The following is a 12,374-nucleotide window of genomic DNA, read 5'->3' as shown; positions in this document are numbered from 1 at the left end:
CTGTATTAAAAAGTAACCAACTCTCTTCATCTCATTAAATTTTTTACCTACTCCTTCTATATCCTACATAGTTCATATGAAGAAATTATTGTTTTCGTCCAAATTTTCGAGTTTGAGTTTTGATTGGATATATCTATTTTTGGTCCCTCTGAACCCGGATTTTCTCCCATAGCTAGACTGATTTTGATTCAAATTTAGTATAGGGTCCTTGTAACTCTAAACGAAGTGGTACAAGCGGCATTAATGTGAAAATTATGGTTCCAACTTTCTTGCTGGTTTTGTTATTTGCCCTTGAAATATCATAGTTACTCTAACCGCTTACCCTTGATTAAGGCTGAGGTAAAGCTACAGTGTTGGGGGAAAGTATAAGTCAAATCGCTGATACCGTTTGTTTAAACCCACTCATATCCAACAACTGAAAAATATCGCTTATTTTTGCAACAATCCATATTACATCCCATGGACTGGTTTAATGATATATTTGTCGAAACAATTTTGCATAATATTATACTGATTTTCTTAAAGGATAGCTATTAACATGCTCTTTGTAGAACCGATGTCCTTAACTGTTGTATATGTTTGTTTTAGAGTCCCCAGATTCCAAAACACAGGTTGTTCTTATTGTTATGTGTATAAAAATATGAAATGTGTGTGTTTGTATGCAGGGAAACTCTTTTATACATTTCCCCATGGATTTAGATCAAACTTTGTGAATTAATTCATAATTTTATTGACATCGAGAACTAGTCCAATCTGATTACTACAAAGGATGTTTTAGGTTGTGGAATTTTTCCTTTTAATCTTAAAACTCTCTTCGTTTAATTCAGCTTTAAATTCAAATATACCGTTTATTATGTTACACTAGTATTTTATACCAATTGGTTGCCCGACTAACACTATGAATGGGAAAGTATTACTGTTTGTGTGAATCTAATTCTAAAATTGTATCACGTAAAAATTACTGGTACTGGAAAGATTGAGCTGAACTGCCAAACCACCACACAGCCATTTAGTTACTCTACCAAGTAATAATATAAATCTATTTTCGTTTAGACATCAGCCTATGGCTTCGACCCGTAGGTTTACAAAGTTCTTATCACTGCTTCCGACCATAAAGGAAAATCACGTAATTTTGACACTCGCCCACATATAATTTTGTTCATCCAAAGTTTTGTTTGGAGGCAACTACTGTATTGGCATACAAAACTGGTAAAACTTCATCCCATTCATACTTGGTTTAAAATACCTAATTTTTATGGTCGCCATTTCATCGAAAAGTAATAAAGTATTAAAAGTATAATTGAAAAGTTCAAAAAAATAACCAAGGATAGAAAATGTCTATTGGAGTGATCTCACCAAAAATCATCGATACTGACTAAATAAACAGTGGTCTTAGATAGTAACCAACGCGCTTCATCTCATTCATTTTTAACTTACTCCTGTGTTATTAGTTAACTATTCACATTCAACGTTCAAAATTGTTACCTATATATCAAAATAAATTATCAAATTTAAAATTACTATATTTCTTTTTCATACTTTATAGAAAATAGTGTTCACAGGCTCGGCGAAAAATATTTCCTATATAAATATCGTTGGTTTCAACATAGTAGCATCGACTATATATACCTACAGGTAGGTATAGTCAATGGTAGTAGTGTCTACGCATGACGGCCCTTTAGACAATTTAATAACACAGATGTTACTTGATAGTGCGATGGATGTTCAAGTATTTGATACTCGAATGTTGTAGTAGGTGTATGCGCATGGGTATGATTTTAGTGTGAAAAGTTAACTACCAAAAATCGCTTGTTTATATCGAAAAGGTGTCGGTTCGAAACTATGGTTTTGCAAGTGTACTGCTCAATATGAATAATATATGAATCTCCGATCTGTGTTTACAAATACTCGACAGTTATAAGTTGGTCGAATACTTTTACTCTATTCATTAAGGTTTACGAAGTAAACTCGAACTCTTCTTAGCCTTCTCATTCAAATTACCACTCACTTGAACTACTCTTTCAATGCCGCTGGTCGGGAACGCCTTCGAAATGGGAATAAATTAAATTTTATTCGACTACTTATTGAAAGGGTGTTGAAAGCGATGAAAGCTTAGAAAACATATCGACCCTCGATACACTCGATAGTATCGGATGGTAGAAAACCCTTATTCGGTTGTGTCGAGGGTGAGTCGCTTCAAAGTAGGTGTCTGCGCATGCGCGTGACCAGAGACTACCAAATAGAAAACGCTCCTACACTTCTACTCGCATTTCCAGTCAAACGTTCACAAGTGCGCGGTCGTTTGAGTATCTCCAAAGACTATGTAAGTAAAAATATTGCTTTGTTATATAATTAAAGCTATTTTAATAGGCTTTTTGTAAATTACCTTATAGGGGAATGATTCAATTTTGTTTACCAAACTTTCTAGTGCTTGTTTGGATATTTCTTGTTTGGATTCAAAAGTATTTTGGTTTGTGTTTGGAGTGGGTGTAAATGAAAACTTATTTACAGTTGGATTAAGTCTGTAAACATTCAGTTTATAGACCTTATGGAATATTTGTTCTTATTGTCTTCATCTATGTATGGAATGAAGAGACTGAATCAAGTTGATTTGTATACATTCTTTTAATAAACAAATGTGGTCATAAAATTCGGGAAGTGTGTTTAAACCAGTTGAAACGGAGAAATCCTAAATCTTGGATGACTAAAATCATTGACTTTATATCTCTACACAGTGTAGAGATATAAAGTCAATGCTAAAATCTAGCCTAGCATCCAAGATGACTAGAGGCTGTCTCAGCGTTGAAGCAGACTACCAAGAGGGTCGAACAGGACAATGGATATGCCGACCCTCACCCTCCCGACCCTACGAGTAAAAAAATCCCATTAACCCATCACTGAATAGATATTACCAATAAGTGAGAATATAATAAATTCATTATATACGAAAGTAATATATTCAAAGTTCGCACAAAAAGAAATATTTTCATGTTTGTTCCATGCAAATCAGTCGACATTAAATATTTAAACAAACGTATCCCCCTATAACGTAAATAATAAATGTATTGTCAACAATATGATTCAATGATTAAGTATAACCACAGATTCGACAATGCGTTTATACATTTCGTTACTCTGTTTTACAGTACAACACAATAGTCTAATGTCTAATAGATACACTGATACAATCAAAATTATCCCCCTCAATCGTCACGCACAGTGTAAATACTGTACAGGAACTATACTTACGTTTGTAATTAAAAGTGTTTCGTAATATCCTGGTAATGTATTTCGTGATTACAATATTACTCGTGCATATAATGAGGCATAAGGAAAGAATGACTCGGCCAGTTTACTGTAGTGTGTTGATATCTAGATGTTTCTACCTCTCCGATCTTCAAAACTGTGTTTTTAGTCATCTGCCTAAACAGAATTGTTGAAAACTTTCTATTGGTCAAAAATAAAACGTGTGTGGCCTTTCTAATTAGATAGATAGCTTTTTTGTGGGGGACGGGATGATTTAATTCCATCTACATCTATTATTTCACAAACACCCTGTCATAAAAGGTCTTTCGATGGTAAAATATTTGTATTTTAGTTTTAAATATGTCTAACCAGAGTTGTATTAAACGTTACATTAGGCAAGATTGATAAATTTTATGTTTTTGTTGTGTTTTTCGGGTGGGGGGGGGTTATTTCCATTCCCAACTATTATTTCACAAATTTCCTGGCATAAAACATTCTTTTTCTGGTAAAATATTGTTTTATTCTCTCAATAAAGTTAATAATTTTTATCTTCGTAGTGTATGACACTTGTTAATAAAGTATTTCGTTATTAATTGTTTTGTTATTCATATTGGATATTACTTTAAAAATGTAAACTAATGAATAGTATTTGTTTGATTTTAGCACGTACTGCAAAGTCGAATAGAACAATTCATTTAAAGGGATTGTTCAATTTTCAGGGATTTTAAAATTTGAAACATTCTTGTGATGATTCTGATCTTGAATGCTTGTAATTTAAACAACAATCTATTGTCTATTCACTATAAACTCAAGTTCAAATACATTTTTAAACTTTCATAGAATAACATTTTGTATACTTATTATTTCATGAAATTTGATTAATTAAAATTATTTTGATACAGGGGGAAAACTAAAAAATATTATAACATAATATGAAGCATCAAACTGTAAATTTCAGGGAAATTCTCTCTTTTCTGACAATTAATATTGTGATTCTGTCATATGTATGTACATTTAATGTTTTTATTGAAAAAAATTATACTGAAATAAAAGTTACCTGGGTGGAAATGGTTTTAGTTTATTTAATTTACTTGTTTTTATTTGTTGTTATTTGTACTAAAGGAAGAAACGTCGTAATGTAATAAACAAATATAAACAATTATAATCATTTAACACTTATACAAATTTTGCGGAACAAAATTGCCTCTAAGCCAGTAAATTTCCCTTGTTACTCCCAGAGGCGGTGTTCCAAAAATGGACAAGGACATTAAAATTCTCCGCGGCGAGAGAGAAAGAGAGAGTAGACTTCCTTTTAAGTGGAAGAAAGTAGAACTTTCTCTGTAACAGCTGATCGTATTTTATATCAGATGATGAAGGAGTTTAAAAATACACCGCCATTAATATCGCCAGACTGGTTGGAAAAGGTTATCTGGTAAAAAAAAACATGACTTGAAAGCGTTAACATCGTGCTGCTAATAAATCAGTAGAACCTTGATACAAGACTCTCATGGTGATTATAAAATAAGACTTGTTATTAAGGTTGTCTTCTTATCGAGGTTTGCAATAGCATGTGATTAGGGGTCAAATAAATTTTGGGGGATCAAAAAATGACACTTGTTATCAAAGGTGACTTGTTTTCGGAGGTTCCACTGTAGTACAGTATACTTTGCTGACGTGATGACTCATCCGACACTTATCCTACACTGTGTCAGGGGGTGTATCAGGTGTAGTATGACTCTAATCTAATACAAGTAATCCTTTACTATCAGCTTAAGACAATTTTAAGGAATGGTCATTGACTATTTGATGCTTAGTTAAAGGCGATTGACTACTTTTGATTGCGTTATCTTTTTTTAACTTCCAAAACTTACCACCACATAGATGGATATATTTCTAAAATACCTACTTATTATTCTTTAGTGCTGTAGAGTGGAAATTAGTCTGAAAAATAAGAGTTACATATTTGTCCTCATTGACACCTTCAGAACATTTTCAAAATTTTCAGTTAATGAGAATGGAAATTGTACTTGTATAATCCAAAATCCGAGATTTAATTATACTATCGAATCCAAGATTTAATATTTAGTTTACATTCTCTAAACTGTAGCCTCTTTTTCATTGTTTGGTATTTTATTGTGTTCATCCGGTTAATAGTATGAATGGGCGAAAACTAAAGGCGGTGACACACTATCGATCTTTTCCCCGATCAAGACCCCGAACCGAGCAGGGAGAAGGGAGAAGGGAGATAAATATCAGCAAAATTTTACTCCGAACATTTCCCCGAACATGACCAAGACCAGACGAATTCTACCGAGCGCGGCAAAAGGAAGTTTGGAGAGAGATAGAGAGTGTGTGCGAGTGAGAGCGCGGAACTATCAATGCTAGCGCAGGCGGCCGCTCGGTGCGGCGCTCGCGACGATGTTCGGGGCAAAAATGTACCGTGACACACTATCGTACATCGGACCGTACATCGGACCGATCTTTTCTTTGATCTTTCGCCAAAAAACCGCCTCCAGAGCGCTCGTCTCCCTGCTCGGCCTGATGTCTTGTTCGGCGTCTTGATCGGTGTACGGACCCGTGACACACTATCGAACATCCTCCCTTCGACCTCCCTTCTCCCTTCTCCCTGCTCGGTTCGGGGTCTTGTTCGGGGAAAAGATCGATAGTGTGTCACCGTCTTAAAGATTGTTTGTTGTCTTGTTCACAAACATGGTACAAGTCAAGTAGAGCCTTATTTATTTTCAAAAATTATCTGTCCACACTATGAATCATGGTTTAAAATGTGTATAATTTGTTTCTCACATTAAACAAAATTAACTAATACTCATCAACTCAAGATTGTATGTTAACGAAGATTTCCTTATATGGAGGAAGCTATTATTGTTTTGTTATGCTTTTCGCAAAAATAGTAAATCCCTTCAGCCTATAAGTGTAGCCTAAAACCTTTTACAGCTTTTTTCTCTCGTTATTAGAAAATCACTATACATTGCATTCTTTGAAAATAGTAGACCAGACGAAGAAGAAGAAGATGGCTGACGAATTGGGCGGGTAGATACGCCTGCGTGCGTTTGTTTCCGGTTTCTTTGTGAACCCATCTGGTCATTGAAAGCTTCCTCCCAGTGCAGCCAACTTGTGTCTTCAAAAAGTGAAATAGCTCAAAATATATATATTAAGAATATATGCATTGGTCACCAATAGCAACATCAAAATAAGATTCATAAATCTATGCATGCAAATAAATAAAACCACTATGAAATAGAATTGCAAAACAATAATGTCGTTCAAAACTAATCAAACCAGTAATGTTGAAGAAAATATAACACTATCAGAAGTAGAATAATGAAAAAATTAAAAGTACAGTAATTGAATTGTCATATGCAAAACAGTAGCATTTTTCTTGTTCCAAGTCGCAATAACAAAACTTGGGTTGTTGTGTATAATCAAAGTGTAACAATCAAAGAGTAAAATAATTTTTTTTTTAAATTACCAACACATAAAAGAGGAATATTAATTAGACTTTAACGCACTGAAACCGGACATAAAAAATATACTGGACGACATAAGATTAAAATTAAAGATATGAATGGAGCTCAACATTCGTAAACCCACCCTCAAATAAGAGAAAATATTTGATTGGCACGGTTTTGCATTCAGACATTAAACATATTTTACAAAGACTAGAAAAATCCCCGTAAGCCCCAAGCCTACAATCCAACTATTAAACTCAATTTTCAGTAATAATCAGTAACTAGTGGAACCCCGTCGAAATCGACGGTTAATTTTGAGGTTTTATGTCAGTTCAGCTAACTGCGATGGATAGAGTGAAGTCATTAAAATCTTAGTTAAATGTAGGGAGGATAAGCAATAATAAGTATGACGATTGTGTTCCCTAAAAAACGTGATTGATGAATTCGTTGAACACAATATTTCCTACCTTTTTATCGGCTTTAGGTTGCCCAAAAGGTTTTTTAGGAGTCTTATAATTGTTTGTTCATGAGTTTGTTTCATACCAAAGCCACTTTCACTATATTTGAGAATGAGTTCATATAATTAGTCTATTATGTTACGGTATAAATTAGTCAATATTTATTACTAACCACTAATTCCATCTGCTTTAGGAAAATCATTCAGATTGTATCCGGATTTATAAGTAATCTTCATCTTTGGTCATAAAAATACATAATTCTATCAGCATATTAAATCAGTTTTTTTTTTGTTTGATAAAAATATCTGATTCTCCAGAAAGCAGTAAAATTCTTACTTCGAACTTAGCAATTTTAATTCCTTCTCTTGCCACATCGACCCATGTATTTAATCATCCTGTTCTTACTTGATAATTCATTAACTTATAGGGTAGTTTTGCCTTGGCCATATAGATCACATAAAGCTGTGCATGTATTTCGTGGATTGGATTGAACCATAATTGTAGGAAATTTTATCACAAATCTTGAACATTTGCGGAACCAAATCCATAACCTAGTCCAGCCTTGGTAACAAATTATGCAAATGCGATGAGATGTGATGACACTGTTGTGTTTCCGAATGTTTTGTATGTAGTGAGGTTTAGATGCGTTGTTCGACCTAGCTACATGTGTACATCAAAGTAAAAACTGTGTACACATTTTTTTTTAATACCTGAATTATTGACATTAGTTCACATACTTTACCAAAACCATAGACTCCGTAGTTAGTCTATTCCAAAACTTGAACACAGCTCTCATCCTCAACGTACTCATCTATGACACAATTTTCAACCCGATTATCAAAAACTTTTATACCAATAAATGAATCTCAGGTGTTCTTTCTTGAATTTAAAAATAAATGGTGATTGAAAGTAGGAAAAAAAGGCAAGTGCCAACCTTACAATATATATAAGCTAGCCCGATAAGGAGTAGTTATATGTTTCTTTGAAATTGATATGTCACACTTATTTCATAATTTAAAATTTTCTAAGAGCAATAAAGCATAGATTTTTGAACAAAACATTTAAAACGTATCATAAATTCATCATTTTGTTGAAACTATAAAAAACTTGCCATGCAGTGGAGAATCCATTTAAAATCATAAATAATAATGTAAACATTTAATTTTGACAGTTTCAGTAGACCTTTGAATACAATTTTAATATTAACAGCTGGTTCATTAAAAGTAGTGTAAAATTATCCATATGGTCGAAATGTAAACAAAATTCCAGAGTGAACTTTAAAGGCCTCTGGGGCAAAGCCCCAAGGAAATTTACCTCGTTTCTCTTTTAAGGGGTCACCTACAGACCAATACCTTTCTTTAGACACCCCTACCGAGTTTCTACGCCCAGCCATTCTCTCAAAATAGCTGTAACAAAAACCTCGTTTTCCTCCATAAGAATAACATGGGATGGTAATTTAAAGGCCACTGGGGCAGAGCCCCGAGGGAATTATCCATGTTTCTCTTTTGATGGCTCATCTACAGACCAGGACCTTTCTTTAGACACCTCTACCAAGTTTCTACGCCCAGCCGTTCTCTCAAAATAGCTGTCACAAAGAAAAACAGTTTCAAATTAATATATAGATAAACCACAAATGTGCTAAGCCATACATATACATAATAATAACAAACAAATTTTCAAAACAACTAAACATTAAGTTAAAAATGATTAACAATTCAGCCCCATACACTTTTAAATATTCGTCATCGTCATGTATCAGCTAAGGACAAGTTTTAAGGTATATATATTACCTGGTTAATGTAGATTGCGTACTGCTTACTTTTTATAGCTATACAACAAACAAACTCTTTCTAAATGCTTGATGATTGTACTCAATAGAACAGTCTAACTGCCAAAAAAATAAATTAATTTTATAAGAGCAACATATAGTTTACAAATAACGGGCGGAATATTACCGAAAGTTAATCTTAGAATACACATCAAAATATTCTAATTTCGCAATAGGATGAGAAGTCAGCTAGAACAGTCAGTGCCGTTTAGTTATCAGTCATTTCAAACCACAAACCTCTCTACATGAGCAGGTTCTTCAAGAGTTACCAATAAAAATATGTATAGCTGCAGATGAAAAATATGTGCACTTCAAGGATGAACTTAAAATTCCTATCGTCTTGCGCAACTATGTCTGCGGCGGTGTTCAGAATTACTAACCGGTTTTTGGCACGCGTTGTGAATGAATTAGAATTACGTCATGGTTTATAAGGCAAGGTAGATGGATTGAACATTTAAAAGCTGCGAGTCGTCAAGATTGGTAGGCTACAAGAACTCGACGAAAAAGATAAGATATAAAAAAATTAATTCCGCAATACAAGCTACACATTCTATAGACGAGACTGCATACGTTGCATAAGTTTAATGGAATGGTCAAGCACTTCTATTCGGATATGAATCGGTTCAAAAGCTTGCTATTGCTCTCAACTAGAGTATTCAAATCTACAAACACAAATCTCTCTTTATAGTATTCGATAGTACCATCGAATAGTCGAACGTTTGCTATTCGGTTGTTGAATCATTTGTACTTAGAGATTCAGCAACTTTTCAAAAACTTACTTTTGGGGAAGTTACTTCTGAAGCAGTGATTTCCGGAGTATTGATTTCCAATTTAATGCCTCGAAAAAAATGTTTAAATACCGAAAACTTCGAAATTCCTCAATACTTACACTACTCCAAGCCACCAAGCATAAACCTAAATTCAAGTCGAAGCGAACGCAGAATAAAGATATCGATAATGGCATTAAACACTATTTCTTATTTCATAGGATTAATCAGGGTAATTTTTTTGTGAAGTTTCAGTCAACGTATTTCTGTAGTTTGTTATTTAATAGTATCAGTTAGCATTAGCATTTTTAGTTAATTCTGAATTTAGAGGTGTTTCAAAGGAAGTATAGTTTTCTTCCCAGCAACACAGGGCAGAATGTGTATTGGCGTTTGATGCGAACATTGTTTACAGCAGATGTTTACAAGTCTTTGCACGATGTTTGTTTACTGTTTAAAACTTGGTGATTGATTTCGTCTCCGAGGCCAAATTATTTCTAGCTTCACTATCCAATTCCTTTAAACTAAAAGTAGATAATGTAATAAATCTGTCTGTGTTGTGTCAGTTCCGAACACCCCTGTAAGGTATGAATAAACTGTAAAATCGAGGTCATGAACATTTGAGCATGTATTCAAAACTGCTGTTTCTGCTGCAGATGAATTTTGTTTTGTCTTATGCAATAGTACGTATACGGGTTTAGGATTAAAAATGAACAGCACGTTATTTTGGTATAAAGAGCAGTTTTTGTCGTTATAAACGTATCTGTTTATTACTTCATTGGTTAAGTATACCGGTCCAAATTAACACTCCGTGTTTTTTTTTTTTTTGCTAGTTACTACAAGGGTATAACAAGTAATGTCAAGAGGTTAACATTTAATTCAAATTTTATATGTTAAAGGTTAAAAATACTGGAGATGAACTATAATTTTATCTTCATCGTAAAAGCTAAATTACCACAACAGGTTTAAAGCCGAAAACAAATAGGCACTAATGTCTTGTACTGTTTTATGACTTTTCTGGTGTATTTAAGGTTTCACTAACGATAAAAAAATTACTATCAAATATTTCTTGTGACAAATATTCTAATTCAACGAAAACTATATTCACGTCAGATCGCAAATAAAAATAAACCTTTAAAAAATTCCACAACCCATCCTCGTGTTGCCAATGCGATATGTTTAGAGGTGTTTACAACCAAACTTAACAACCAAGTTTTATGTTCGCCATTACCCTCTTAGTTTTATGGCCACGGGCTCGCCATGTGTGCATCTTAAGAGGGCAATCGGCACTTCGACGGCGGGTGTTTATAGGAATGTTTGGATGTGTTGGATGCTATTGAAGATTCCACGTGAAGCTATTGAGTCAATAGACAGTTGGCTTATCTGGATAACGCGTGAACAAAACACTGTAGGCCTACTGCGAGGCGAAGACTATGTTACCGCCCTTTCTAGACAGATGACACTGCTTGTTCGTAAAACTTTCAGGAGCTCACGGTGTCAGAGTGAATTTAATATGAATTCTAAATACATTATTTATATGCAAATGAAACTTTTGGGTAATGTGGAAGTGTCACCAAAGATTGGTTCGTGATCTGGATGCAACGATGCAACACATCTTGTAATAAATTCTGTTAAAAACACAGTACTCGCTAAATACAGTTAATAATGAAACACGTCTACACTTTGGGATGACACTTACGTTCAGATAATTACTAAAAATGACATATTTTTGGAAGAGAATGCTTGTTTTAGGGAGAATAGATGAATAAAGTTTTGCCGAGGGGGGCAGTTTTTTTTTATGAATTACCTGTTACAAATCTTGGTGTCATAGTTGAGAGGTTGTATGTCTTTAGGTGTCAAAAAGAATTTGATTTTTACCTGAATAGTTTATAGATTGATATTTCGTCCCTAAATTATTACCTTTCATAAAAAATACTATAATTTTCCCGATTTGTTGTCATTACTAAATTAGCAGTAATTACTAGACTTAATCCGAACAGAAGTTACCACTCAACTTACTCTTGGATACTTCCGGTTTGTATACTCACTTAATGTAAATACATGTAACCATAGATTAATCATACTCTTTAGTCAATGGTATAACATAACAACACGCTAATACTTTATAATGAGTGTTATCAGAATTGTTACTCTATGAGAGTTTCGTTTGGCGGGAAATTGTCTACGGATGGAACCGTCCAAGGTTGTGAGAAAGGGAGAGTTGTTTGAGGTTATGTTTTGCAATATTTCCTTCAAAACTTGCCTGACAACTCAAATACCAAGGATATTCTCTGGCCGAATTATTTTAAATTACTCTTTAATTTAGCTTTCTAATTAATAAAAGGGTTTCCGTTATACGATGCCTTGTTGAAGGATTTTCTTTGTATTAGGGTTGTAATTTTTTGGTTGAAAAATATTGTAACAACTTAAACAAATAATTTAAAATAACAAAAGAGTATCTCTATAAAGCATTGTGGTCGTTTTGAGAATGTTGCCGGATTCCTTCAACATTTTCTGTACTTATTTGTAAAGTATTTTATAACGACACCTGTTTGTGTACCCAAACAATGAGGAAACATAACTCAAACAAAACCCAACCCAACCGAATATG

The 12,374-nt window shown here is 33.7% G+C and overlaps 1 protein-coding gene across 1 annotated transcript in view; it reads left to right on the top strand.

The window, feature by feature from the left end:
* The first annotated feature begins 2,241 nt into the window (after positions 1–2,241).
* The window catches only part of LOC129000799 (uncharacterized), a 30,974-nt gene continuing 20,841 nt past the window's right edge, over positions 2,242–12,374 (top strand). Inside the window, exon 1 of the mRNA XM_054427807.1 lies at positions 2,242–2,323. The gene's annotated coding sequence lies outside the window, so the exon portion shown is untranslated. The remainder of the gene's footprint in view (positions 2,324–12,374) is intronic.

The sequence above is a fragment of the Macrosteles quadrilineatus genome, unplaced genomic scaffold (genome assembly GCF_028750875.1).
Source record: "Macrosteles quadrilineatus isolate MER2022 unplaced genomic scaffold, UCM_ALF_1.0 Scaffold_8__2_contigs__length_117827958, whole genome shotgun sequence".
Taxonomy (NCBI): domain Eukaryota; kingdom Metazoa; phylum Arthropoda; class Insecta; order Hemiptera; family Cicadellidae; genus Macrosteles; species Macrosteles quadrilineatus.
Note: the sequence above shows the minus strand (reverse complement) of the source record. Positions and strands in the feature narration are given on the sequence as shown.